This window comes from Cololabis saira, unplaced genomic scaffold (genome assembly GCF_033807715.1).
Source record: "Cololabis saira isolate AMF1-May2022 unplaced genomic scaffold, fColSai1.1 scf134, whole genome shotgun sequence".
NCBI lineage: Eukaryota > Metazoa > Chordata > Actinopteri > Beloniformes > Belonidae > Cololabis > Cololabis saira.
Genome location: NW_026906298.1, coordinates 5,001 through 25,000, shown reverse-complemented (window position 1 = coordinate 25,000; position 20,000 = coordinate 5,001). Strand labels below are relative to the sequence as shown.

The following is a 20,000-nucleotide window of genomic DNA, read 5'->3' as shown; positions in this document are numbered from 1 at the left end:
GTTGAAGATAAGTCATAGAATATAAGTCATTGATCTGTTGGTTTTATTTGTTGGAGTTAAAGTGCCTTAACCATGTGGAAAACACTTTAGGACGTGAGCTGTCGCTGTTACCACGTTGAAATATGTGTGGGTAGATTAAGCGAGAGCGCTCTCTGCTGGTTGAAAAAGCTTACAGCACCTGGTATTCCCAGGCGGTCACCCATCCAAGTACTAACCAGGCCCGATCCTGCTTAGCTTCCGAGATCAGACGAGATCGGGCGCATCCAGGCTGGTATGGCCGTAAGCTGAAGCTGCAGCTTGAAATACTTCTTATATGGAGTTGAAGATAAGTATATAATACAAGTCATTGATTTGTTGGTGATAATAATTTAGAAGCGCTTATTTGTTGGAGTTAAAGTACCTTAACCATGTGCAAAACACTTTAGGACGTGAGCTGTCGCTGTTACCACGTTGAAATATGTGTGGGTAGATTAAGCGAGAGCGCTCTCTGCAGGTTGAAAAAGCTTACAGCACCTGGTATTCCCAGGCGGTCTCCCATCCAAGTACTAACCAGGCCCGACCCTGCTTAGCTTCCGAGATCAGACGAGATCGGGCGCATCCAGGCTGGTATGGCCGTAAGCAGAAGCTGCAGCTTGAAATACCTCTTATATGGAGTTGAAGATAAGTCATAGAATATAAGTCATTGATCTGTTGGTTTTATTTGTTGGAGTTAAAGTGCCTTAACCATGTGCAAAACACTTTAGGACGTGAGCTGTCGCTGTTACCACGTTGAAATATGTGTGGGTAGATTAAGCGAGAGCGCTCTCTGCAGGTTGAAAAAGCTTACAGCACCTGGTATTCCCAGGCGGTCTCCCATCCAAGTACTAACCAGGCCCGACCCTGCTTAGCTTCCGAGATCAGACGAGACCGGGCGCATCCAGGCTGGTATGGCCGTAAGCAGAAGCTGCAGCTTGAAATACCTCTTATATGGAGTTGAAGATAAACATAGAATATAAGTCATTGATCTGTTGGTTTTATTTGTTGGAGTTAAAGTGCCTTAACCATGTGCAAAACACTTTAGGACGTGAGCTGTCGCTGTTACCGCGTTGAAATATGTGTGGCTAGATTAAGCGAGAGCGTTCTCTGCTGGTTGAAAAAGCTTACAGCACCTGGTATTCCAGGTGCTGTAGATTAAGCGAGAGCGTTCTCTGCTGGTTGAAAAAGCTTACAGCACCTGGTATTCCCAGGCGGTCTCCCATCCAAGTACTAACCAGGCCCGACCCTGCTTAGCTTCCGAGATCAGACGAGTTCGGGCGCATCCAGGCTGGTATGGCCCTAAGCAGAAGCTGCAGCTTGAAATACCTCTTATATGGAGTTGAAGATAAGTCATATAATATAAGTCATTGATTTGTTGGTGATAATAATTTAGAAGCGCTTATTTGTTGGAGTTAAAGTGCCTTAACCATGTGCAAAACACTTTAGGACGTGAGCTGTCGCTGTTACCACGTTGAAATATGTGTGGGTAGATTAAGCGAGAGCGCTCTCTGCAGGTTGAAAAAGCTTACAGCACCTGGTATTCCCAGGCGGTCTCCCATCCAAGTACTAACCAGGCCCGACCCTGCTTAGCTTCCGAGATCAGACGAGATCAGGCGCATCCAGGCTGGTATGGCCGTAAGCAGAAGCTGCAGCTTGAAATACATCTTATATGGAGTTGAAGATAAGTCATAGAATATATGTCATTGATTTGTTGGTGATAATAATTTAGAAGCGCTTATTTGTTGGAGTTAAGGTGCCTTAACTATGTGCAAAACACTTTAGGACGTGAGCTGTCGCTGTTACCACGTTGAAATATGTGTGGGTAGATTAAGCAAGAGCGTTCTCTGCTGGTTGAAAAAGCTTACAGCACCTGGTATTCCCAGGCGGTCTCCCATCCAAGTACTAACCAGGCCCGACCCTGCTTAGCTTCCGAGATCAGATGAGATCGGGCGCATCCAGGCTGGTATGGCCGTAAGCAGAAGCTGCAGCTTGAAATACCTCTTATATGGAGTTGAAGATAAGTCATAGAATATAAGTCATTGATTTGTTGGTTTTATTTGTTGGAGTAACCATGTGCAAAACACTTTAGGACGTGAGCGGTCGCTGTTACCACGTTGAAATATGTGTGGGTAGATTAAGCGAGAGCGTTCTCTGCTGGTTGAAAAAGCTTTTTCAGCACCTGGTATTCCCAGGCAGTCTCCCATCGAAGTACTAACCAGGCCCGACCCTGCTTAGCTTCCGAGATCAGACGAGATCAGGCGCATCTTTTTTTTTTTTTTTGTCTTTTATTATGAAAATACATTTTCGTTAAAAAATATATTTTATATACATTCCTGCATACCAGACAAAAAATAAAACAATTTTTCTGCTACTTTTACACAAAGCCCTCTCTTCACTTTTTTATACTCTCCTATTTCAACAACAAAAAAAACAAAAAAAAAACAAAAAAACAACTTATAATATTAAAGCTGCAAGCAGCGATGAACGGGCCCTCGCACTCATGGCCAACGCCCCTCCTTCCAGCCCCCCCCAAAAAGAGAATATTAAAAATACGATAAATGTAAAAAAATAAATAAAATTAAACAAGATTTATCTTCTCATTACAAGCAAAAAATCTTGTTCCACTGGCAGATTTTTCTACTTATTTTAAGTGAAAACAGGTGAACAGGTGAAACAGATGAAAATGGTGTTTTTTTTTTCCAGTTATAAGTCTTGTTTTAAGTGTAATGAGGTTTTTTTTACTAAAATGAGACATTTTCACTAGAAATAAGACAAATATTTTTGTTAAGATTGTGAGTTTTTGCATTGATCCATTTTACTTATCCTGTGAAAGACAGATGCATATTGATAAGTTCAGAAAAGTGTTTTTTATTGTTGTGTTTTAATGTATTTGATGTAAGCCCAGTGGATATTTAAAGCTTACAGAAGGCTGCATTTAACTGCTGCTATGTCATTCCTGCAGTATTTCTGCAGGTGTTTTGGTCAGTGCTATTATTTGTAATATATTATAATATTTGTAATCCGAACAAATTATCTGTCCACATATGATAAAATCCACCACCCCCCTGATTTTTTTTTACAACTCGAGTACTGGCTGCGGTTCTGTTTAAAGCCGGGCAGACACTGTGCCATTGCCGGCTCGTTTTGAACCAATTTTCCTCTTGTTTCAATCATTAATATGTGTGCAGACAAGGTAAAAAAAAAAAAAAAAGAAAACTCAAACTCTTTCAGTTCACTGTGTTTTCTAGTAGTTCTTCTAGTTTTCTATTGTTACTTTTAAGTTTACTGTTCCCTTTGTGGTTTTAATTAAAGCATGTAGCTTTAATTATCACCCAATTCTGTGTTTCACCTTGTTAGTCAACTTCACTCCAACTCATTACCACCAATTTTACACTTATTTTTGGAATGAATGGTCAATAGACCTCATTTACATAAAATCATAGCTCATTTTTGAGATAGATAAAGATAAGCCGAAATTCTGAATTTTTTTGACTATAGTTAAACTCAGAGGCATATAAATTGATGGATTATCACAGACGGGTATATGTGAAAATGAAATGAAATCATTTAAAATGTTTGGACCACCACCCAGCACCAGCCAGTGGTTGGTGGGTCAAATTGAATATCACAGGAGAGGAGAAATTGAATAAAATATCCATAATTCAATGCAAGTAGTGATCAGAGGTGGGTAGTAACGAGTTCCATTTACTCCGTTACATTTACTTGAGTAAGTTTTGGGAAATTTTGTACTTTTAGGAGTAGTTTTGGATAACTGTACTTTTTACTTTTACTTGAGTAGATTTGTGAAGGACAAACTGTTCCTCTTACTCCGCTACATTAGGTTACGTTGAGCTGTTACTTTTCTTTTATCCTTTTTATCCGTGTACACGTCAATCTCATGACATCACTGAGTGATTCTTTGGGAAAAATGTTTGTTTTTGCATGTTTTGTCACATTTACACAGACTCAAACACACACAGAGTTTCTATGAGTTCATGTTTGTTCGAGTTCTGGTTAAAAAAGAAAAGTACAAAGGCTTGAAATTTTGTGCTACTGGTGCTTAATTTATTTTTTTATTATGTTATTTTATTATTTATTAAAGTTCTTGAATTTACTTTATTTTAATTTAAGCTATTTTTCATTTTTTTATTAATTTTAATTTATTTTATTATTTTATTGATTTTAATTTGCCTGAAGGTGATTATTTTGTACTTTTGTCTGTTTGAATGGTTGTGTTAAAAAAATAAATCAGACGTTACTCAACAGTTACTCAGTACTTGAGTAGTTTTTTCACCAAGTACTTTTTTTACTTTTACTCAAGTAATTATTTGGATGACTACTTTTTACTTCTACTTGAGTCATATTATTCTGAAGTAACAGTACTTTTACTTGAGTACAATTTTTGGCTACTCTACCAGCTCTGGTAGTGATCATCAATTTTATTTGAAATGAGTGTAACAGAGGCAGTTATATGGATGAAAATCATATTTTTGATATAAAAGAAAAGTGAATATGGGTCAATTTGACCAAAAGACCACAGAAGGGTTATCTATTAACATTTCAACATAATCAACTCATCCAAGAGATATTCAGAAGAGCTTCTCTTCTGCAAATGGTACAGTAGATGAGCTGCCATACAAAGGAATTTCCCTTTGGGGATTAATAAAGTAATTCTTATTCTTATTCTTAAAATCCGTCTAGCTGACCCAGGCAGACCAAACAACAGGCTTCAGCTTGAGCGGCCGTTTTCCGCTTGGTCCTAGTGCTGACCTGTCTCCATTTAATATAGCGTGACATTGTTTTTGGACGGTAAAAACTGCAGGGGACCAAAACTGCCTTTTGAAAAAGTGCAGGATACATGTCCCCCCCCCCCCCCATATTACGTCCGTGTATGAACGTATAGTCAGTGAGCAGAGACGGGTCGCATCAGAGCATCAGGTCCGTCCCAGCCGGTGTTCTGCCAATTTCTGCTCCCTGCCGAAAAAATGCTACGTTTGGGTTCTGCGCATGCGCACAGTCGATTTTCAAAGTTTGCATCATTTCTTGCACGATGTAAAATGGATAATGGGATGTTGATTATTTGATCCTTCAAAATACACGACCCATGACATGAATGCATTACACTTTGTGAACATTATACGATAAAGAGAAAAAAAACAACAATTCTATGGCTTTATTTGATATTCATTCAGTCATTTGCCTTTATTTAACCAGGCAGGTCATTAAGAACACATTCTTATTTACAATGACGGCCTGGCAAGAGACAAGGACCACTTGGGGGTGAAAGGAAGTGGTTTAGGGAGTAAAACACAGTAAAGTTGTGGCTCTACAAAGGTGGAAAACCTTTAGGTAGCATTTTTTGGCAAAGCTGCAGAAATGGGCAGAAACTGGCTCTCGGCTCTGCGCGTGGCCGCGCGCGGCCGCGCGCTCCTGATCGGGATCGCGGATGGAAGCTCAATAATAATATAATAATATAATAAAATAAAATAATTGCAACACGCATTAAAAAAAACACAATACAACTTACGTGACGTGACGGCGTGACTCCACATGTTGCTGCAAGTTGCAACAACCCCCCTCCCCCGCCCCGCCCCCGACAGCTTCCAGGAGCTGCGGCTGCGCGTTCCCGCGGTCTGCGCGCACGCGGCCCGCAGACAGCTTCATGCTTCTAATCCAACTCAAAACATTCATTATAAATCGCCTCTTGCACATACAATGCTCAAATCATATTATTTTCAACAATATTTTTACGAAGTTAGAAGTTAATTCGACATTGCATGACAAAGTAAAGATTTATTTCAAAATGAGTTCATATTTTGAATAAAGTCGGTGACAAACTGTCCCAAATATAGAATGGATATCAGAATGGAAGCCTGATTAAATGTATTGATTTTGGGTCAATTTGGACCAAGTATTTGAAAGTTAAAACAACTTTTATGTTCATGGCGAGACACCGAAATTTGACAACCTCTAACAGCGACGCCCTTTGAGAAAAACTTACAGTTTTCTCTGTCAGCCATCGTCAATGTCTTACCTATTTATCTGACCAACTTTGAGATCCATCCGCTCATCTCCCTTTGAGCACAGATGCATACTAGAAGACATGACAATTCCTGGTGCCAACAGGTGGCGCTACAACCGATCCTGAATATTCCACCATAGATGTCTTCAGGCTCAGCCTACAATCATGCACATACGTTTTCAACCACATCAAATCATGTATTGCTGAATTACAGCCAATTGGTGTTTCATGGCGAGCCTTAAAAATGACCCCAAACTTCGCCGGATCACTACGGTCAAGCCCTCTGCTAAAAACGTAAAAGCTTCGCAATTTAGCGTCGGCCATGTGTCTAGATTGTACAAACCAAGTTGTGAGCCAATCTGATAAAATCTCTAGGAGGAGTTTGTTAAAGTACGAGGCCTAGAAATGATCAGAATTCATAAAAAATGACATTTTCTGTTCAAAATGCCGGACTTCCTGTGTAACTTAGAGCATGGGTCCAAGAGACTTTTTTGTAGGGCTTTGTCAGATATAATAGACACATAAAGGTCATTGCTGTAAGTCAAACCATATTGTGGGGCTCGTCAAAAACATAAAATAGGTGGCGCTATAGAGCCTAATCCTTTTTGACCCATGCCTGTCGCCCATAAAATACGTAATTTTACGCGACTCTGGAAGCGTGTGCAAAATTTGGTGAGTTTTTGAGCATTTTAAGGCCTCCAAAAAGGCAATTTATTTATGGCGAGAATAATAATAATAATAATAATAATAATAATAATAATAATAATAAACATCACAGATACAATAGGGTCCTCGCACTTTCAGTGCTCGGGCCCTAATTACAAACTTCAAACATATATCTCTATACACGCATGTGCAAAAATACACAAAAAACCATGTAACAAACCAGCAAAAAAAACCAAAACAGTACAACACATACCCCATACCCCTTATCACATGGAAGAAAACCTTCAATCACTCACTTCCGCTCCCCCAATCCCTCCACCCCCTCCCCCCCAATCCCATACCAATCTCTCCCTCTCGTCCACAGACACCAGCGTGTTCCCCCTCAAAAAGAGAGGGGCGAAACCTTCAATCCCACAGATGTATTTATAATTAATCTGTTTTTTCACTAAGCCCTTGAAAAACACCCAAATCGGTGCCACCCTCCCTTCAAACCGAGCCACATTCCTTCTGGCTTTGATGGCCCACCGTGCATGGCTCAGTAAAAATTTGCACAGCCCACTATTTTCCACCCTGCTCTTCTCCCAAATCCCAAATAACACAAATTTGTCCCACCCATCCTCCATCTCCCATTCCATGTTCAACTTGTCCACCATACAGGTTTTCAGTCTCTTAAAAAACGGCCGTAATCTCACGCACTCCACATACATGTGTCTAATATCCTCATCCTTCTCCTTACAGACATCACACATCCTCCCGACCTCCCTGTCAAACTGGTGCATGACCACATTCGTAAAAATCTTCCTATGTCGTAGTTTAAAATCATTATCCTCGGCTTCAATGCTGTTTTCTTTAATCTTCCATTTCCCCCACACTTGTTTTATGTTCAGAGTCCCATCTGCCCTGCACCAGTTCTCCAGGGAAGCCGGGAGTTTCACCACCTGTTTCACAAACATTCTGTATAGCTGTTTCACTTTCACTCCCTCCAAAGTCACCCATTCCCCCCCCCCTCTCTATATACAACATCGGTACCCTCCCGGTCCTATTCACTACCACCTCTGTGTCTATTTTCTCCCTCCACCTTCCCGGTATGCTCTGTTTCACTAATTCGTAGTCCTTCCTTACCTGCTCTAAACTTATTCTATCATTGTATTCATGCACACATTCGTAAATGGCTGTAGCCGACAAAAAACCTGGCACCACTTCATACATGACATGTTTTATTTGCATGAGTCCCGCTTCCACAAAGTATTTTGGCTTTAGTGGCTGTCCTTCATGTTTGATGTTCCCGTTGCCAAACAATGGCACCTCTCTAATGGTCTCCAGATCTGTGCAGTCCCACCTCGCGTTTTTCAGCAGCTCTGCCTGTGCAGCCAGGATCTCTCTATAGAACTGCGGGAGTCCTGCCGTCAGGTAAGCGTTTGTCTGCATTAGCATTGCAAACTCATTTCCCAGCTTCCTCTTTAAAAAAAACCCCATCACCTTCTTCCAGCAGTGCTCTCCCTCCCCATACAAGAAAGCCCTCCCCCGTTTTATTCTTAAAGCCTTCTTTTTGCTCTCTATGTCAACTAATTTCAAACCTCCCTGCTCATACCCCCCAATCAAGGTTGCTCTCGCTATTCTACTTTTCTTCCCACCCCATATAAAACCCCCCATCAGTTCATTCAATTTCTTCACCACCCATTCTGGCACTTCTAGCACCTCCATTACATAAACCATTTTTGAAAACAAAAGACTATTCACCACCACCACCCGCCCTTTAACCGTCAGTCGCCTCAGCTTCCAAAAATTCAGCACCCTCTGTATTTTATTCAGTAACTCTGACCATGTTTCATCCCTCACCCTCTCCCCCTCCATCCCCACATATATCCCGAGAACCTTCATCCTGTGCTCCTGTACCTTGAATGGTACTCCCCCACTTGCCACTACCCCATTTAAAAACATGATTTCTGACTTTAACATATTTATTCTTGCACCTGATGCCTTCCCATATATTTCCACCAATTCCACCACCCTTTTTATACTTGCCATATCCCTTACAGTCACCGTTGTGTCATCCGCGTATTGCTGTATTTTACTAAGACCACCCCCACCTTGTACCTCAATCCCTCTTATTTCTCCATCCCTTTTAATCATACATGCCAAGGGCTCTGCCACCACCGTGTATAAGAGTGCTGACATCGGACACCCCTGCCTAACTGACCTCCCTAATTTGAAGACTTCCGTTAAAACACCATTCACTTTCACCCTCCCCACCGCATGTCTGTACATCAATTTTAACCATCCTCTAAACCTCTCACCATATCCCACCCGCTCTAGAACTCCCCACATAAAATCGTGCTCCACCCTATCAAACGCTTTATTAAAATCTAAAGCCAACATAATCCCCTCCTCTCCCGATGCCCTCAAATATTCCACCATCCCTTTAATATTCAGAATTGTGTCTGCAATATCCCTATCCGGCACACTGTAGGCTTGTGTTATTGGAACGATTGATTTTAAAGTATATTTTAGTCTGTTTGCAAAAACTTTCATTAACACCTTGTAGTCTGTATTCAGTAGTGTGATTGGCCTGTAGTTCCCCAGATCATCAGCCTGCCCCTTCTTGAAGATCAGAGTAATTATCCCCATTGTGAATGATTCTGGTACTGTCTGGCGTCTTTCCATTTCTCTAAAAACTGCATGTAAAATCGGCCCCATCAGTTCTTTAAACGCTTTGTAGAAATTGGCTGTTAGGCCATCACTACCAGGACTCCTATTCATACTCAAAGCAGCAATTGCCTGTTCTATTTCCTCTGCTGTGATGTCACTGTCACATTCATCCCTCTCCTCTTCTGTTACACTCACAGTCACACTCTCCAGCACATCTTTCATCACTCTCTCATCCACTCCCTCGCTAGTAAACATCCTCCCGTAAAAATCATGCACACCTCCCAAAATCCCCACTAGGTCTGTCTTCAACCCACCCCCCTCAGTCCTTACTCCCCTGATAAAACATTTCTGTTGTTTCTGTTTCTCCATCCTCAAAAAAAAACCAGTGTTCCTTTCCCCCTCTACGGCATATCTCGCCCTGCTCCGCACAATCGCACCTTCACATTTCATTCTCTCTATCTCCTTTAGTTCAGCATGACAGCTCACCACAGCTTCTTCACTTATAACCTCGGCAGCATTTAAACGTGTGATTTCTCTTCTAAGGAACTTTTCTCTCTCTTTCTTTTTGAAATTCCTCCTTGCTGCGTGTTTCATACTTATCTTCCTGATTCTTTTCTTTAAATTTTCCCATCCCTCTAACACCTCCCCACCATTCAACCATTGTGAGCTGTCATGCTGAATAATCTCTTTCATTCTTTTTTTAAAGTCACCATCCTCCAGTAGTTTGGCATTGAAATGCCACAAACCCCCTCCCTTACCCCCCTCCCTCCTACCCAGTTCAAGATGTACCGTTGTGTGGTCACTGAGACACGTAACCTTATATTCCATATTCATGACCAAATCATAATACTTTTCTTTTATCAAAATTAAATCAATACGGCTCTGTTTCAAACATTCATTCGACATTTGTGTTCTGGAGAACACTTTCCCCTCAGGATTCTTCTGCCTCCACACGTCCCACATATGATACTTCCTCATTATTTCACTCAGTATTCCTCTTGAGGCATCATTTCAAAATTTCCCACTGTCCCTGATGTCTAATCTACTCATCTTGACATTAAAATCCCCCAACACAAAATCACTGGTCCCCATAAAGCCTTCGTACTTCTGGAAAAAGAGTCCTCTCTCCCTCGAGTCATTTGGTGCATAAACATTTGCTAACGAAAAAGAAACTCCTCTAAATTCAAACAAAATCTTTATAAACCTCCCCCCATTGTCATTTTGCACAAGACTTGATTTTAGCCCCTCCTTCAACAAAATTGCCACCCCCCCCACATTGTCATCTGTCCTGCTCGCATACACCGAGCCCTTCCACATTGCCTTACAGGTGTCGATCATCCGTCCATCCCAGTGCGTCTCCTGTATGCAAATAATATCCGCTGCACATATATTCAACATTTTTTCCAGTTTGTCTGGGTTCTTCAGTCCGTTCGCATTCTGCGAAATTATGTGCAGGCCGCTCAACATTGAGGATAAATGAAAAAGGAAAAGTCCAAACACTGCTGTCATCCTAATCATTTATCCATGTCATCCCTCTCCCTTCCCTCCCCCCTCTTTCATCAATTTCTTTGTTTTAGTACCCTCACACAAGTCTGTGAGTTCAGCGCTCACCTCCCGCGAAGTCTTCCTTCTTTCTTTTATCCTTCCTCTCGTCTCGACGCTGCTCTGGCTGCGAGAGCGCCAGCTGCCAGCTCGCTCGATTCCTCGCCGTCCTCTCCTCCCTCTCTCTACCGCTTCCTCACTCCGTCCTCCCGCCGTCGTCGGTCGCTTGTCCTCATCCTCTCCCGACCCGTCCTCCTCGATCTCCTTCTCCGTCTCCATCTCGCTCTCATCCAACTCGTGCACGCCTTCCTCGATCTCATGCGCGCATCCCTCCAGCTGCTCCAGCCTGCGTTCTCCGCCCGCGCCATTCTCCGTCTTCTCTTTCTCCTCCTCCGCTCCCGTCTGCAAGCAGACGCAGGTGTCCTCCGCTCTCTTGCAGCCCCTGCACGTTTCCACCGTGCACTCGCGTGCGTAATGTCCATGTTTCTTACATTTGTGGCAGGTGAAATCAGGACACTCTCTTACAATGTGCCCCGGTTGGAGACAGAGCCTGCACACCCTTTCCTGCCGATCGTGCAGTACTCTAAAGTACTCTGCCCCTTCAATGGTCTCAAACTTGGTTGAGTATGGCAGAGACGTGACCGTGTCCGTGAATCTCACTTTTAAATATCTCGTACCATCAAAAACCTGCGTCCCCGCCCATTTCCGCCGTCTGATGTGGGATGCAGGCATTACTCCCCAATGTCTCAGCTTTTCAGTGATCTGTCCATCCGTTATATACACGGGCAGCATTAGGAAGGAAACAATCCTCGTGTCCTTTTCCACCTCAGACGCAATCACGTTTGACTGCCTTAATTTAAATCCATCCAGCAGTCTTGATTTCCCTTTGGGATTCCCCATCGAGATTTCCCACTTTTTTCCGCCTTTCTGCCTGCACCCCACCACACGTCCACATGTCCCATCAATAGCTTTGAGCAGCTCAATCGTTGTGATTTCATCCGGCCCCTCGATCTCCACCGTGACCACCAGCGCTCTGTCCTCCGCCTCCACTCCGCTCCTCTCTCCCTGCTTGTCTCTTTCATCCACCGCCATTTGCCGCGGACCTGCTCTCTCTCCGTCCACTTTGTCCGTCCGTCGTCTGCCTTCCATCGATCCATTCGTACCGTCCTTCTCCATTCTCCTATTCTCCACCTCCGCCGGCATCGCCGTCACCGATGCTGCCGACGGCCTCCTTCCGTCTCCCTGCATCGTCCTCTCGCTGCCAGCATTTGGCATGATCCTCTCCACCTCATCTCCTCTTTTATCCGCCATCTCCACCTTAAAGGTCTGGAGACTGACCCCCGTGCAGCGAAAAGCTGCCGGGGGGAGCCTTCTCTTTTCCACTGCTTCCTCTCTGCCTGTGTTCCACTCTCCACACTCCACAATCCACACCGACCGCGCCCTGCACACAATCACTGCCAGCTGCACCAGTGCCTCGTTAGCAAAGGGGCAGGTCCAGGCTGGTATGGCCGTAAGCAGAAGCTGCAGCTTGAAATACCTCTTATATGGAGTTGAAGATAAGTCATAGAATATAAGTCATTGATTTGTTGGTTTTATTTGTTGGAGTTAAAGTGCCTTAACCATGTGCAAAACACTTTAGGACGTGAGCTGTCGCTGTTACCACGTTGAAATATGTGTGGGTAGATTAAGCGTGAGCGCTCTCTGCTGGTTGAAAAAGCTTACAGCACCTGGTATTCCCAGGCGGTCTCCCATCCAAGTACTAACAAGGCCCGACCCTGCTTAGCTTCCGAGATCAGACGAGATCGGGCGCATCCAGGCTGGTATGGCCGTAAGCAGAAGCTGCAGCTTGAAATACCTCTTATATGGAGTTGAAGATAAGTCATAGAATATAAGTCATTGATTTGTTGGTTTTATTTGTTGGAGTTAAAGTGCCTTAACCATGTGCAAAACTCTTTAGGACGTGAGCTGTCGCTGTTACCACGTTGAAATATGTGTGGCTAGATTAAGCGAGACCGTTCTCTGCTGGTTGAAAAAGCTTACAGCACCTGGTATTCCCAGGCGGTCTCCCATCCAAGCACTAACCAGGCCCGACCCTGCTTAGCTTCCGAGATCAGACGAGATCGGGCGCATCCAGGCTGGTATGGCCGTAAGCAGAAGCTGCAGCTTGAAATACCTCTGATATGGAGTTGAAGATAAGTCATAGAATATAAGTCATTGATTTGTTGGTTTTATTTGTTGGAGTTAAAGAGCCTTAACCATGTGCAAAACACTTTAGGACGTGAGCTGTCGCTCTTACCATGTTGAAATATGTGTGGGTAGATTAAGCGAGAGCGCTCTCTGCTGGTTGAAAAAGCTTACAGCACCTGGTATTCCCAGGCGGTCTCCCATCCAAGTACTAACCAGGCCCGACCCTGCTTAGCTTCCGAGATCAGACGAGATCGGGCACATCCAGGCTGGTATGGCCGTAAGCTGAAGCTGCAGCTTGAAATACTTCTTATATGGAGTTGAAGATAAGTATATAATACAAGTCATTGATTTGTTGGTGATAATAATTTAGAAGCGCTTATTTGTTGGAGTTAAAGTGCCTTAACCATGTGAAAAACACTTTTGGACGTGAGCTGTCGCTGTTACCACGTTGAAATATGTGTGGGTAGATTAAGCGAGAGCGTTCTCTGCTGGTTGAAAAAGCTTACAGCACCTGCTATTCCCAGGCGGTCTCCCATCCAAGTACTAAACAGGCCCAACCCTGCTTAGCTTCCGAGATCAGACGAGATCAGGCGCATCCAGGCTGGTATGGCCGTAAGCAGAAGCTGCAGCTTGAAATACCTCTTATATGGAGTTGAAGATAAGTCATAGAATATAAGTCATTGATTTGTTGGTTTTATTTGTTGGAGTTAAAGTGCCTTAACCATGTGCAAAACACTTTAGGACGTGAGCTGTCGCTGTTACCACGTTGAAATATGTGTGGGTAGATTAAGCGAGAGCGCTCTCTGCTGGTTGAAAAAGCTTACAGCACCTGGTATTCCCAGGCGGTCTCCCATCCAAGTACGAACCAGGCCCGACCCTGCTTAGCTTCCGAGATCAGACGAGATTGCACGCATCCAGGCTGGTATGGCCGTAAGCTGAAGCTGCAGCTTGAAATACCTCTTATATGGAGTTGAAGATAAGTCATATAATATAAGTCATTGATTTGTTGGTGATAATAATTTAGAAGCACTTATTTGTTGGAGTTAAAGTGCCTTAACCATGTGCAAAACACTTTAGGACGTGAGCTGTCGCTGTTACCACGTTGAAATATGTGTGGGTAGATTAAGCGAGAGCGCTCTCTGCTGGTTGAAAAAGCTTACAGCACCTGGTATTCCCAGGCGGTCTCCCATCCAAGTACTAACCAGGCCCGACCCTGCTTAGCTTCCGAGATCAGACGAGATCGGGCGCATCCAGGCCGGTACGGCCGTAAGTAGAAGCTGCAGCTTCAAATACCTCTTATATGGAGTTGAAGATAAGTCATAGAATATAAGTCATTGATTTGTTGGTTTTATTTGTTGGAGTTAAAGTGCCTTAACCATGTGCAAAACACTTTAGGACGTGAGCTGTCGCTGTTACCACGTTGAAATATGTGTGGGTAGATTAAGCGAGAGCGCTCTCTGCTGGTTGAAAAAGCTTACAGCACCTGGTATTCCCAGGCGGTCTCCCATCCAAGTACTAACCAGGCCCGACCCTGCTTAGCTTCCGAGATCAGACGAGATCGGGCGCATCCAGGCTGGTATGGCCGTAAGCAGAAGCTGCAGCTTGAAATACCTCTTATATGGAGTTGAAGATAAGTCATAGAATATAAGTCATTGATTTGTTGGTTTTATTTGTTGGAGTTAAAGTGCCTTAACCATGTGCAAAACACTTTAGGACGTGAGCTGTCGCTCTTACCACGTTGAAATATGTGTGGGTAGATTAAGCGAGAGCGCTCTCTGCTGGTTGAAAAAGCTTACAGCACCTGGTATTCCCAGGCGGTCTCCCATCCAAGTACTAACCAGGCCCGACCCTGCTTAGCTTCCGAGATCAGACGAGATCGGGCGCATCCAGGCTGGTATGGCCGTAAGCTGAAGCTGCAGCTTGAAATACTTCTTATATGGAGTTGAAGATAAGTATATAATACAAGTCATTGATTTGTTGGTGATAATAATTTAGAAGCGCTTATTTGTTGGAGTTAAAGTGCCTTAACCATGTGCAAAACACTTTAGGCCGTGAGCTGTCGCTGTTACCACGTTGAAATATGTGTGGGTAGATTAAGCGAAAGCGCTCTCTGCTGGTTGAAAAAGCTTACAGCACCTGGTATTCCCAGGCGGTCTCCCATCCAAGTACTAACCAGGCCCGACCCTGCTTAGCTTCCGAGATCAGACGAGATCGGGCGCATCCAGGCTGGTATGGCCGTTAGCAGAAGCTGCAGCTTGAAATACCTCTTATATGGAGTTGAAGATAAGTCATATAATATAAGTCATTGATTTGTTTGTGATAATAATTTAGAAGCGCTTATTTGTTGGAGTTAAAGTGCCTTAACCATGTGCAAAACACTTTAGGACGTGAGCTGTCGCTGTTACCACGTTGAAATATGTGTGGGTAGATTAAGCGAGAGCGCTCTCTGCTGGTTGAAAAAGCTTACAGCACCTGGTATTCCCAGGCGGTCTCCCATCCAAGTACTAACCAGGCCCGACCTTGCTTAGCTTCCGAGATCAGACGAGATCGAGCGCATCCAGGCTGGTATGGCCGTAAGCTGAAGTTGCAGCTTGAAATACCTCTTATATGGAGTTGAAGATAAGTCATATAATATAAGTCATTGATTTGTTGGTTTTATTTGTTGGAGTTAAAGTGCCTTAACCATGTGCAAAACACTTTAGGACGTGAGCTGTCGCTGTTACCACGTTGAAATATGTGTGGCTAGATTAAGCGAGACCGTTCTCTGCTGGTTGAAAAAGCTTACAGCACCTGGTATTCCCAGGCGGTCTCCCATCCAAGTACTAACCAGGCCCGACCCTGCTTAGCTTCCGAGATCAGACGAGATCGGGCGCATCCAGGCTGGTATGGCCGTAAGCAGAAGCTGCAGCTTGAAATACCTCTGATATGGAGTTGAAGATAAGACATAGAATATAAGTAATTGATTTGTTGGTTTTATTTGTTGGAGTTAAAGTGCCTTAACCATGTGCAAAACACTTTAGGACGTGAGCTGTCGCTGTTACCACGTTGAAATATGTGTGGGTAGATTAAGCGTGAGCGCTCTCTGCTGGTTGAAAAAGCTTACAGCACCTGGTATTCCCAGGCGGTCTCCCATCCAAGTACTAACAAGGCCCGACCCTGCTTAGCTTCCGAGATCAGACGAGATCGGGCGCATCCAGGCTGGTATGGCCGTAAGCAGAAGCTGCAGCTTGAAATACCTCTTATATGGAGTTGAAGATAAGTCATAGAATATAAGTCATTGATTTGTTGGTTTTATTTGTTGGAGTTAAAGTGCCTTAACCATGTGCAAAACACTTTAGGACATGAGCTGTCGCTGTTACCACGTTGAAATATGTGTGGGTAGATTAAGCGAGAGCGCTCTCTGCTGGTTGGAAAAGCTTACAGCACCTGGTATTCCCAGGCGGTCCCCCATCCAAGTACAAACCAGGCCCGACCCTGCTTAGCTTCCGAGATCAGACGAGATCGGGCGCATCCAGGCTGGTATGGCCGTAAGCAGAAGCTGCAGCTTGAAATACCTCTTATATGGAGTTGAAGATAAGTCATAGAATATAAGTCATTGATTTGTTGGTTTTATTTGTTGGAGTTAAAGTGCCTTAACCATGTGCAAAACACTTTAGGACGTGAGCTGTCGCTGTTACCACGTTGAAATATGTGTGGGTAGATTAAGCGAGAGCGCTCTCTGCTGGTTGAAAATGCTTACAGCACCTGGTATTCCCAGGCGGTCTCCCATCCAAGTACTAACCAGGCCCGACCCTGCTTAGCTTCCGAGATCAGACGAGATCGGGCGCATCCAGGCTGGTATGGCCGTAAGCTGAAACTGCAGCTTGAAATACCTCTTATATGGAGTTGAAGATAATCATAGAATATAAGTCATTGATTTGTTGGTTTTATTTGTTGGAGTTAAAGTGCCTTAACCATGTGCAAAACACTTTTGGACGTGAGCTGTCGCTGTTACTAAGTTGAAATATGTGTGGGTAGATTAAGCGAGAGCGCTCTCTGCTGGTTGAAAATGCTTACAGCACCTGGTATTCCCAGGCGGTCTCCCATCCAAGTACTAACCAGGCCCGACCTTGCTTAGCTTCCGAGATCAGACGAGATCGGGCGCATCCAGGCTGGTATGGCCGTAAGCAGAAGCTGCTGTTTGAAATACCTCTTATATGGAGTTGAAGATAAGTCATATAATATAAGTCATTGATCTGTTGGTGATAATAATTTAGAAGCGCTTATTTGTTGGAGTTAAAGTGGCTTAACCATGTGCAAAACACTTTAGGACGTGAGCTGTCGCTGTTACCACGTTGAAATATGTGTGGGTAGATTAAGCGAGAGCGCTCTCTGCTGGTTGAAAATGCTTACAGCTCCTGGTATTCCCAGGCGGTCTCCCATCCAAGTACTAACCAGGCCCGACCCTGCTTAGCTTCCGAGATCAGACGAGATCGGGCGCATCCAGGCTGGTATGGCCGTAAGCAGAAGCTGCAGCTTGAAATACCTCTTATATGGAGTTGAAGATAAGTCATAGAATATAAGTCATTGATTTGTTGGTTTTATTTGTCGGAGTTAAAGTGCCTTAACCATGTGCAAAACACTTTAGGACGTGAGCTGTCGCTGTTACCACGTTGAAATTTGTGTGGGTAGATTAAGCGAGAGCGCTCTCTGCTGGTTGAAAAAGCTTACAGCACCTGGTATTCCCAGGCGGTCTCCCATCCAAGTACTAACCAGGCCCGACCCTGCTTAGCTTCCGAGATCAGACGAGATCGGGCGCATCCAGGCTGGTATGGCCGTAAGCAGATGCTGCAGCTTGAAATACCTCTTATATGGAGTTGAAGATAAGTCATAGAATATAAGTCATTGATTTGTTGGTTTTATTTGTTGGAGTTAAAGTGCCTTAACCATGTGCAAAACACTTTAGGACGTGAGCTGTCGCTGTTACCACGTTGAAATATGTGTGGGTAGATTAAGCGAGAGCGCTCTCTGCTGGTTGAAAAAGCTTACAGCACCTGGTATTCCCAGGCGGTCTCCCATCCAAGTACTAACCAGGCCCGACCCTGCTTAGCTTCCGAGATCAGACGAGATCGGGCGCATCCAGGCTGGTATGGCCGTAAGCTGAAGCTGCAGCTTGAAATACTTCTTATATGGAGTTGAAGATAAGTATATAATACAAGTCATTGATTTGTTGGTGATAATAATTTAGAAGCGCTTATTTGTTGGAGTTAAAGTGCCTTAACCATGTGCAAAACACTTTAGGACGTGAGCTGTCGCTGTTACCACGTTGAAATATGTGTGGGTAGATTAAGCGAGAGCGCTCTCTGCTGGTTGAAAAAGCTTACAGCACCTGGTATTCCCAGGCGGTCCCCCATCCAAGTACAAACCAGGCCCGACCCTGCTTAGCTTCCGAGATCAGACGAGATCGGGCGCATCCAGGCTGGTATGGCCGTAAGCAGAAGCTGCAGCTTGAAATACCTCTTATATGGAGTTGAAGATAAGTCATAGAATATAAGTCATTGATTTGTTGGTTTTATTTGTTGGAGTTAAAGTGCCTTAACCATGTGCAAAACACTTTAGGACGTGAGCTGTCGCTGTTACCACGTTGAAATATGTGTGGGTAGATTAAGCGAGAGCGCTCTCTGCTGGTTGAAAATGCTTACAGCACCTGGTATTCCCAGGCGGTCTCCCATCCAAGTACTAACCAGGCCCGACCCTGCTTAGCTTCCGAGATCAGACGAGATCGGGCGCATCCAGGCTGGTATGGCCGTAAGCTGAAACTGCAGCTTGAAATACCTCTTATATGGAGTTGAAGATAATCATAGAATATAAGTCATTGATTTGTTGGTTTTATTTGTTGGAGTTAAAGTGCCTTAACCATGTGCAAAACACTTTTGGACGTGAGCTGTCGCTGTTACTAAGTTGAAATATGTGTGGGTAGATTAAGCGAGAGCGCTCTCTGCTGGTTGAAAATGCTTACAGCACCTGGTATTCCCAGGCGGTCTCCCATCCAAGTACTAACCAGGCCCGACCTTGCTTAGCTTCCGAGATCAGACGAGATCGGGCGCATCCAGGCTGGTATGGCCGTAAGCAGAAGCTGCTGTTTGAAATACCTCTTATATGGAGTTGAAGATAAGTCATATAATATAAGTCATTGATCTGTTGGTGATAATAATTTAGAAGCGCTTATTTGTTGGAGTTAAAGTGGCTTAACCATGTGCAAAACACTTTAGGACGTGAGCTGTCGCTGTTACCACGTTGAAATATGTGTGGGTAGATTAAGCGAGAGCGCTCTCTGCTGGTTGAAAATGCTTACAGCTCCTGGTATTCCCAGGCGGTCTCCCATCCAAGTACTAACCAGGCCCGACCCTGCTTAGCTTCCGAGATCAGACGAGATCGGGCGCATCCAGGCTGGTATGGCCGTAAGCAGAAGCTGCAGCTTGAAATACCTCTTATATGGAGTTGAAGATAAGTCATAGAATATAAGTCATTGATTTGTTGGTTTTATTTGTCGGAGTTAAAGTGCCTTAACCATGTGCAAAACACTTTAGGACGTGAGCTGTCGCTGTTACCACGTTGAAATTTGTGTGGGTAGATTAAGCGAGAGCGCTCTCTGCTGGTTGAAAAAGCTTACAGCACCTGGTATTCCCAGGCGGTCTCCCATCCAAGTACTAACCAGGCCCGACCCTGCTTAGCTTCCGAGATCAGACGAGATCGGGCGCATCCAGGCTGGTATGGCCGTAAGCAGATGCTGCAGCTTGAAATACCTCTTATATGGAGTTGAAGATAAGTCATAGAATATAAGTCATTGATTTGTTGGTTTTATTTGTTGGAGTTAAAGTGCCTTAACCATGTGCAAAACACTTTAGGACGTGAGCTGTCGCTGTTACCACGTTGAAAT

At 44.1% G+C, this 20,000-nt stretch overlaps 29 non-coding genes across 29 annotated transcripts; all 29 read right to left on the bottom strand.

Annotated features, from left to right (window-relative positions):
- Positions 1–166: 166 nt before the first annotated feature.
- LOC133438752 (5S ribosomal RNA) lies at positions 167–285 on the bottom strand. The gene has a single exon (XR_009781807.1). It is a non-coding gene; the product is annotated as a 5S ribosomal RNA (ribosomal RNA).
- A 216-nt stretch (positions 286–501) lies between these two features.
- Positions 502–620, bottom strand: LOC133438787 (5S ribosomal RNA). The gene has a single exon (XR_009781844.1). It is a non-coding gene; the product is annotated as a 5S ribosomal RNA (ribosomal RNA).
- Positions 621–819: 199 nt separating this feature from the next.
- LOC133438817 (5S ribosomal RNA) lies at positions 820–938 on the bottom strand. The gene has a single exon (XR_009781872.1). It is a non-coding gene; the product is annotated as a 5S ribosomal RNA (ribosomal RNA).
- A 263-nt stretch (positions 939–1,201) lies between these two features.
- LOC133438764 (5S ribosomal RNA) lies at positions 1,202–1,320 on the bottom strand. The gene has a single exon (XR_009781819.1). It is a non-coding gene; the product is annotated as a 5S ribosomal RNA (ribosomal RNA).
- Positions 1,321–1,537: 217 nt separating this feature from the next.
- Positions 1,538–1,656, bottom strand: LOC133438816 (5S ribosomal RNA). The gene has a single exon (XR_009781871.1). It is a non-coding gene; the product is annotated as a 5S ribosomal RNA (ribosomal RNA).
- A 217-nt stretch (positions 1,657–1,873) lies between these two features.
- Positions 1,874–1,992, bottom strand: LOC133438800 (5S ribosomal RNA). Its single transcript, XR_009781856.1, has one exon. It is a non-coding gene; the product is annotated as a 5S ribosomal RNA (ribosomal RNA).
- A 10,617-nt stretch (positions 1,993–12,609) lies between these two features.
- Positions 12,610–12,728, bottom strand: LOC133438759 (5S ribosomal RNA). The gene has a single exon (XR_009781814.1). It is a non-coding gene; the product is annotated as a 5S ribosomal RNA (ribosomal RNA).
- Positions 12,729–12,927: 199 nt separating this feature from the next.
- LOC133438754 (5S ribosomal RNA) lies at positions 12,928–13,046 on the bottom strand. The gene has a single exon (XR_009781809.1). It is a non-coding gene; the product is annotated as a 5S ribosomal RNA (ribosomal RNA).
- Positions 13,047–13,245: 199 nt separating this feature from the next.
- LOC133438813 (5S ribosomal RNA) lies at positions 13,246–13,364 on the bottom strand. The gene has a single exon (XR_009781868.1). It is a non-coding gene; the product is annotated as a 5S ribosomal RNA (ribosomal RNA).
- Positions 13,365–13,580: 216 nt separating this feature from the next.
- Positions 13,581–13,699, bottom strand: LOC133438808 (5S ribosomal RNA). Its single transcript, XR_009781864.1, has one exon. It is a non-coding gene; the product is annotated as a 5S ribosomal RNA (ribosomal RNA).
- A 199-nt stretch (positions 13,700–13,898) lies between these two features.
- Positions 13,899–14,017, bottom strand: LOC133438779 (5S ribosomal RNA). The gene has a single exon (XR_009781836.1). It is a non-coding gene; the product is annotated as a 5S ribosomal RNA (ribosomal RNA).
- A 217-nt stretch (positions 14,018–14,234) lies between these two features.
- Positions 14,235–14,353, bottom strand: LOC133438762 (5S ribosomal RNA). Its single transcript, XR_009781817.1, has one exon. It is a non-coding gene; the product is annotated as a 5S ribosomal RNA (ribosomal RNA).
- Positions 14,354–14,552: 199 nt separating this feature from the next.
- On the bottom strand, positions 14,553–14,671 carry LOC133438786 (5S ribosomal RNA). Its single transcript, XR_009781843.1, has one exon. It is a non-coding gene; the product is annotated as a 5S ribosomal RNA (ribosomal RNA).
- A 199-nt stretch (positions 14,672–14,870) lies between these two features.
- Positions 14,871–14,989, bottom strand: LOC133438785 (5S ribosomal RNA). The gene has a single exon (XR_009781842.1). It is a non-coding gene; the product is annotated as a 5S ribosomal RNA (ribosomal RNA).
- A 216-nt stretch (positions 14,990–15,205) lies between these two features.
- LOC133438815 (5S ribosomal RNA) lies at positions 15,206–15,324 on the bottom strand. Its single transcript, XR_009781870.1, has one exon. It is a non-coding gene; the product is annotated as a 5S ribosomal RNA (ribosomal RNA).
- A 217-nt stretch (positions 15,325–15,541) lies between these two features.
- Positions 15,542–15,660, bottom strand: LOC133438761 (5S ribosomal RNA). The gene has a single exon (XR_009781816.1). It is a non-coding gene; the product is annotated as a 5S ribosomal RNA (ribosomal RNA).
- Positions 15,661–15,859: 199 nt separating this feature from the next.
- On the bottom strand, positions 15,860–15,978 carry LOC133438784 (5S ribosomal RNA). The gene has a single exon (XR_009781841.1). It is a non-coding gene; the product is annotated as a 5S ribosomal RNA (ribosomal RNA).
- Positions 15,979–16,177: 199 nt separating this feature from the next.
- LOC133438757 (5S ribosomal RNA) lies at positions 16,178–16,296 on the bottom strand. The gene has a single exon (XR_009781812.1). It is a non-coding gene; the product is annotated as a 5S ribosomal RNA (ribosomal RNA).
- Positions 16,297–16,495: 199 nt separating this feature from the next.
- Positions 16,496–16,614, bottom strand: LOC133438820 (5S ribosomal RNA). Its single transcript, XR_009781875.1, has one exon. It is a non-coding gene; the product is annotated as a 5S ribosomal RNA (ribosomal RNA).
- Positions 16,615–16,813: 199 nt separating this feature from the next.
- On the bottom strand, positions 16,814–16,932 carry LOC133438802 (5S ribosomal RNA). The gene has a single exon (XR_009781858.1). It is a non-coding gene; the product is annotated as a 5S ribosomal RNA (ribosomal RNA).
- A 198-nt stretch (positions 16,933–17,130) lies between these two features.
- LOC133438753 (5S ribosomal RNA) lies at positions 17,131–17,249 on the bottom strand. The gene has a single exon (XR_009781808.1). It is a non-coding gene; the product is annotated as a 5S ribosomal RNA (ribosomal RNA).
- Positions 17,250–17,466: 217 nt separating this feature from the next.
- LOC133438826 (5S ribosomal RNA) lies at positions 17,467–17,585 on the bottom strand. Its single transcript, XR_009781881.1, has one exon. It is a non-coding gene; the product is annotated as a 5S ribosomal RNA (ribosomal RNA).
- A 199-nt stretch (positions 17,586–17,784) lies between these two features.
- Positions 17,785–17,903, bottom strand: LOC133438783 (5S ribosomal RNA). Its single transcript, XR_009781840.1, has one exon. It is a non-coding gene; the product is annotated as a 5S ribosomal RNA (ribosomal RNA).
- Positions 17,904–18,102: 199 nt separating this feature from the next.
- LOC133438782 (5S ribosomal RNA) lies at positions 18,103–18,221 on the bottom strand. The gene has a single exon (XR_009781839.1). It is a non-coding gene; the product is annotated as a 5S ribosomal RNA (ribosomal RNA).
- Positions 18,222–18,437: 216 nt separating this feature from the next.
- On the bottom strand, positions 18,438–18,556 carry LOC133438819 (5S ribosomal RNA). Its single transcript, XR_009781874.1, has one exon. It is a non-coding gene; the product is annotated as a 5S ribosomal RNA (ribosomal RNA).
- Positions 18,557–18,755: 199 nt separating this feature from the next.
- LOC133438801 (5S ribosomal RNA) lies at positions 18,756–18,874 on the bottom strand. The gene has a single exon (XR_009781857.1). It is a non-coding gene; the product is annotated as a 5S ribosomal RNA (ribosomal RNA).
- A 198-nt stretch (positions 18,875–19,072) lies between these two features.
- Positions 19,073–19,191, bottom strand: LOC133438828 (5S ribosomal RNA). Its single transcript, XR_009781883.1, has one exon. It is a non-coding gene; the product is annotated as a 5S ribosomal RNA (ribosomal RNA).
- A 217-nt stretch (positions 19,192–19,408) lies between these two features.
- Positions 19,409–19,527, bottom strand: LOC133438825 (5S ribosomal RNA). The gene has a single exon (XR_009781880.1). It is a non-coding gene; the product is annotated as a 5S ribosomal RNA (ribosomal RNA).
- Positions 19,528–19,726: 199 nt separating this feature from the next.
- On the bottom strand, positions 19,727–19,845 carry LOC133438781 (5S ribosomal RNA). Its single transcript, XR_009781838.1, has one exon. It is a non-coding gene; the product is annotated as a 5S ribosomal RNA (ribosomal RNA).
- Between the last annotated feature and the right edge of the window lie 155 nt (positions 19,846–20,000).